Genomic DNA, 6,850 nt, shown 5'->3' with positions numbered 1-6,850 from the left:
TATTCTTATTTATCTTTTTTATTATTTTAATATTATTTTATTAGGTGGGACGACCGCAGCCGAAATGATATGCGGTTGTCACCACATTGACCGTTGACATGTCTAACTTACATGTTTGATTTTGCAGATATGTCTAACGCTCAGGAGTCTTCTCGCGCCACCAGGCGCAAGAGACAGAGGTCTCAATGCGCGGGCCACCGTGGTTCTATCGCAGCTACTCAGGGTGACCCCGAGGCACCCCCTGTCATGCAGCGGAGGGACCCTCAGGTCATACATTACGATCGTCATGAGGTACCGATTAACCCTGACATCGACCCTGAGGAGATCATGGGTGATGGACGCCGCACACATCACCAGGTGCTGAGGTTCAGGATTCTTACAGATGAGTACACGAGGCTGGACAGGATCCGGCGGATGGAGCTGTTGCACCACCGGTCATTCGATTGGACGTTGCTGCGGGATTTAGGCATCGATGTCCAAGTACGTGGATTGTTGACTGGTCCCTGGGAGGACGTGCTCGCGTGTGACTCGATTCAGTATGTCAAGCTCACACGCGAGTTTCATTTACGCCCACGAACTTTTTGGAGCCACAAGCGGTGTCATTTTCGCTGAGACGGCATCTGTTTGAGATGTTCGTCCCTGACTTCGCTGTGGCAACCGGATTTAATACAGCCGAGCAGGTTCGGGGTGCTGATTTCCTGCAGAGTTTTCGTGGTTACATGACACATACTCAGCAGCCCCGTGAGCATTGGCTCACGGAGGACCAGCTTGGCTGGTATTGGGCGGAGATCGCCGATGGGGCCAACTCCAGCGCTTTAGTGGAGTCGTCCATTAGAGACCCCGTCCATCGCTACATCCATAGGGTCGTTGCTTGCACCATCGTGGGCCGACATTCAGGCCACGATACGTGCAGCAACCTTGATCTCTTGTGTTTACAGTCTATCATTGGCCGCCGATCGGCAAATGTGGCGATGCTCCTGCTTACGTCGTTCGCACGAGGGCGCACTTTATAGGGGTCCTCGGCATTCTTATCTTTAGGGCCTTATATCATGAGGATCGCCCAGCGACTCGGGGTGTTCGTCCGTTATCCGGTCGGTTATTTCACTCCTGGACCAGCTATGGGGGTGTTCAGATTAGGGGAGGCACGTCAGGCCAGGATCGTCGACATGTATGATCCACTAGCATTAGTCCCGGTTCGACAGGGTCCACAGGTGCCACCACCAGAGGGATCAGATGTTGCCGTTTCACTACAGAGGGGGATCCCGACTCATCGACAACGTGCACCGATCCCACACATCATGCGACCTCAACAGCAGCATCTGTTGAGGCAGGAAGCATCATCATCATCACAGCCACCACCGCCGCAGCCGCCTGTCACACTCGCGATGATCTATCAGCAGCAGCAGCAGATATTGGAGGAGGCTCGAGCCGAGAAGGAGGAGGCTCGAGCCCATCGACAGGAGGTTCGGGCCGAGATGGAGGAGGCCCGAGCACACAGACGGGAGACGAGGGCCCACCTGGCACAACATGATGATTATTTTCGTTTATTGTTTGTCTCTTCCCAAGTACCCGCTCCCACAGTCATTGATTATCACAGTGGAGCAGCCTGTGGGCCCGCAGGATGATATTGCTGATGATCTGCCAGTGCAGTAGCTTTTGGTTACCTTTTTACTTTAAAATGTTTTTTATTCTCATGGTCTATATTATATTAATATTATATTATTGGAAATATTGTATGGGTAACCAGTTGGGTGTCTATATTTATATATCATTTTATTGCTGTTGTGCTTGATTTATTTGTATATTATGTTATAATCGAACTTTGTGGGTGTTGTTCACTATAAACCCTCACAAGACCCCACTCGTCCTCCCGGGCTACCGGGAGGTTTACAGGGCTTGTTGCATATGCTAAATGCAATCGTGATTCCTACGAAAGTGAGTTAGGTCTTTTAACGTTTTAACTTGTTTAACAAAATTTATTATGAAAACGACTTAATTTGGCTCGGTAACTATTTTAATAAAATCAATCGAAAATCAATTTTTTTATAACTCTTAAAAGACCTAAGTCTTACACTTGTGAGAAGCTTGCTTCTACACGTCTCGAGATTTTGCAGGTTCGGTTGTCAGTTTGGTACTTGGTCGAGACGAAAGCATACGAGTGTTTATGAGAGTTTACGAGCCGACTGGTCCTTTTCCAGTCTCATTGATATCAGGTGATTTTAGTTTCATAATTTATTTTGTTTTCTTATTTTAAATGTTAAAAGTGTAATTGTATAGTTGCTAGTAGAACCGTCACATTTGAGACCCAAATTTTTAAAATTGATTAACAGTCAAAAAGTCAATTTCAACCCCGCCCCTCAAATTTTCATGTACTGTTTAACTATTTTAACATTGAGGACAATGTAAACCTCAAGTGTGGGGATGGGGGAAATTTGAAAATTTTAACTCGATAGTACCTCGAAGAGTGTTCAGAAACCAAAGTTATTAACTGTTAATTATTGCCATTAATGCCAAGTTATAGGTTTCTTGTCATGGTTGGTGTTTCAGCTTCTCAATAGTCTTACTCACAAATGTTTTCATAACGAGAAGTTCAAAATGGGGTCGTTTAGGCGGGGATAACGAGTAATGGGGACAGGTACACATGTTTAGATTGGCAACTTTATTCCTCCGGTACGTGTGTGAGTTGACCACATATATATAATACACATATAATATATAGTACACACATGTCATTTGAGTGCTTTCATAGATGTTCATGGATTACGGGATCGTAATTGGAAAAATGCAAAAGTGATAGAGGCAACTAGGTTAAGCCTCATCTGGTTGAGCGTGAGTGTGGGTACTGGGGGATTGGGCCTCATACATTATACATATGAACGTGGGTAATGAGAGGGGCGGGGGTTGGTTCCCTTAGAAAACATTTCTTGGACCTGTTTTTCAATTGATTAACCGCGACATTATGTTACAAGATGATCCGGCTTAATAGGTTTCTTTGTATTTGTTTTTGTTTTTGTATTTGTAGTTATTTCAGTATCAAGCATCACGTTTATTATACTTAAAAAATAGCAAAAAGCCAAAAAGTTGTCTGTTTATATTCAATTACTTAATTAGTAGTTTATGTAAATAAAAGAAAGTGTGAATTCAGTTTGTATGTTCGTTTTGTTTATTTAGATGTTTTGTAATAAGCCGGGTCGTATCGTTTGAGCTACTTAAAAATTTCCCTTCCATACCCTTACACCTAGCCCCGTTACAACCCTTTTTAAGTCCTCTTGATTTGCATTTGTGTCAAAGCAGTTTTATGGATGGACAGCTATTTATGAGTGATTCTGAGAGCAGAGTGATACTAGCACATCTTTTGCTAGTCCAGATATTAAACCGAGAGGAGAGTTGTTATATTATGAGGGGTATGAGCATATTTGCCTTAACCGGAAACAAAGTACATTTGTCTGGGCGGCTCTATTGTTTTTATTATAGCACTTAACCGTATTTGTGGGATATCAATCTAAAAAAGTGTCAGTCTGGGAAAATGGGTATGACCTTAAACCTTACTAGTATTATTGGCGATAATCTACATACCTATGATGGAGGTTGATGTTTGCTTTAGAGTTTGCTTGAGGGCAAACAAAAGATAAGTCTGGGGATGTGATGGTTGGTTAATTTGTATATGTTTTAGTTCGTTTATTATTTAGTTTTAATCGTTTATTTTAGAAACTTCGATACTTCATACGTGTATTATTGGATTTCAGGTCACAGGCGTTAAAGTACTTAAGTTGGACCTGCTGATGCATGCATTGAAGACCCGGGATGTCCAGCACGGAAAACGAGACATACAAACAAAGTTTGCTGGTGGCATGTCCCATCGCGCCATGCGATGGGCATGGCTGAAGACCCATCACGTGGCGCGATGGGGTTTAAATGAAAGATTGGCAACAGGGGTCCATCGCGATACGCGATGGGCCATTGAAGCCCCCATCGCGTATCGCGATGGGGTGTGCAGACGGGAACTAGGGTTTAAATTATATTTTTCATCACAAACAACCCTAAGTCCGTTTTTATCAAGAAGAGGTGATTCCAGCAGTCCAAGGAGGCGATTTTCACCACCATAGCTTGTGCCAAGACCTTACACATGATGCATATCATCCGTATTGAAGATTTAACGATGTCAAGGCTCACCTAATCTCCTAGAATCTAACCCGGGATGTATAGTTTGTAATCTTTACAGTTTTTCTCATGTGATTAAGAACACTCTTGTATAATTATTGATGATTGATATATGATTATTGATGTTTGGTATTTCTGTGTGTTCAATCGGTTTAGGTTTACGTTAGTCTAAACGATTTGTTACCAGTTGCTAGATAATTGATCATATGACTGTTTGGTCAGATTGAATACGATAAAACATACATTGCCCTTAACTGAGTCACACTGGCAAGGACTGTTTGATAACCAATGTCGTGTGTAAAGTGATTGTTGATGTCTAAGGTTTTGTCATATTGATCAGTTTGTAGTTAATCGTTAATAATTAATCTATTAGGTTGCATGAGATAACTGTATGTTGCTTACTTGAATTCCCAGGTGTGATTTGCTTTGTTAATTGCTTGAAACTTGTTTACTCGTTTGCTTGTTTAATTCTAAATTCAAATCATTGCTTGTGTGATCAGCACTAAAAACCAGTTACTTCATAATATTAAATCTGTACACAAATCACATTGACCACATACTCCTGGTGGATACGATACCTTACTTATCCTATCTAGGTAGTTTAATTAGGTTTTTGATTGACTTGGCTTCTTGTAACATCCTAAAATTTATAATGTTGAATAAAGAAAGTTACGTTTAGTGATTTCCGCGTTATTAATTAATTAATATCGAGTAAAGAACGGATCATGGATTTAGATTAATTGAGATGGGTTAAATGAGAATGAGCTTTAGGTCCATGGGCTTTAAGGGAAATAAATATCCCCTAAACCAACCTAAAACCCTAAACCCTCATTTCATTTCCATCATAATCTCTACACACTCCAAAACACACACACAACACACACCGCCATATACGGCCGGCGGCCGAGGGAGAGAAACGAGCAAGATCCGAGAGAGAGTAAACGATTAGTTATGATTAAACAAGTTAAACGAGATCCAAACGAGCACAAAAGGTATGTTCTTGACCTTTAAAGTTTATGTTTTATTGAATGTCCTTAAGCTTAAAGATCCAAGCTTTATAGTATATACGGGATATATATACAAACGAAATGGTTAGGGAACGTTAGTGGGTGATGTCGGACCATAACAAGGGTATTAAAATCGCCAAAATGCTTGATAAAAACCAAACCCGTAGCTGAACTGGGCAACTTCGCCTGCGAACTGGGCAACTTCGCCTGCAAACTGATAACTTCGCCTTCAAAGCTTAACTTCGCCTTCAAAGCTTAACTTCGCCTTCAAAGCTTAACTTCGCCTACGGCCAAGTTCGCCTAGCTGGTAACTTCGCCTAAAGCTAAGTTCGCCTAAGGTTTAACTTCGCCTAAAGCTAAGTTCGCCTAAGGTTTAACTTCGCCTAAAGCTAAGTTCGCATAAGGTTTAACTTCGCCTAAAGCTAAGTTCGCCTAAGGTTTAACTTCGCCTAAAGTCAAGTTCGATTAGAAAATAAATTAAAAACCTAATGGAAAATGTGTTAAGACAGTTAATGTAAATAAAATTTTTCCAAGCTGACCAGGTAGCTCGACCCCAGCCAGGGGCTCTGCCCCTTGGACCCTGCTGCCGCCCCTAGACCCCGCTGCCAGGGGCGCTGCCCCCGGACCCCCGTTCATTGTGGGTTGTATAAAGATAGAAATACAACATGATTAGTAGTAGTTAAATGATACATGTAAATATTATACAGTTAGCCGTGCACAGCTCAAGAAGGGAATAACGATTAACGGAGAGCGTAACAGGATTCAAGTGAGTTTCTAGCCCCATTTATGTGTTATGTTTTCGGGGCTGTGTGCATACTCGATTGTTGTTAATACATTTATCCTAAGTGATAAGTGTATGCCATATGTGATATATGTGATGGATATGACTGATTGCTTGTCGGTACGCGAACGATCTTCGGATATTGCGCGTACTGTCAGGTCAAAAATAAAGGTACGAATATTATATATCGAAGATGTATGAACATTACAAATGTTCTTATGCTATAATGTAATTATTGTATATGTGAAGTATGTGTATACAGGTACACGAATGGTATGTGAGTTCTACGTTCGACATAGTAAGTTAGGATGGCAAATCCCTCTAGCTTTTGTCGGACATAGACTCGGCTGGTGATGGCGTAGTTAAGGACTGCGGGCCTTATACGTAATGTAGATGATAGATGTAAACGTAGATAAGGACGGTGGGCCTTATACGTGTTACAGATAATAGACGACAACGTAGTTAAGGACTGCGGGCCTTATACGTAAAGTAGATGATAGATGTAAACGTAGATAGGGACGGTGGGCCTTATACGTGTTACAGATAATAGACGACAACGTAGCTAAGGACTGCTGACCTTATACGTATTATAGATAGGCATCAGCATAGGAAAGGACTGTGGACCTTATACGTGCTGTATTTGTATTGTGGTAGCATAGGGGAGGACTGCGGACCTCGTACGTGCTATGGTTTAGGTTGCAACATAGGGAAGGACTGTGGACCTTGTACGTGTTATGGATGTAGGATGGTATAGGGAAGGACTGCGGACCTTGCACGTACCATAAATGGTGAACATAGGTAAGGACTGCGGACCTTTTACGTGTTCACGACCTTGAGTACAGGTATAGACGGCGGACTATGAACGTACTCTCGGTAGACTGAGGTTAGTGATTGTAGATAT

This window comes from Bidens hawaiensis, unplaced genomic scaffold (genome assembly GCF_021521415.1).
Source record: "Bidens hawaiensis isolate Kalapana, Puna unplaced genomic scaffold, B.hawaiensis_p1.1 tig00021835_1, whole genome shotgun sequence".
Taxonomy (NCBI): Eukaryota; Viridiplantae; Streptophyta; class Magnoliopsida; order Asterales; family Asteraceae; genus Bidens; species Bidens hawaiensis.
Note: the sequence above shows the minus strand (reverse complement) of the source record.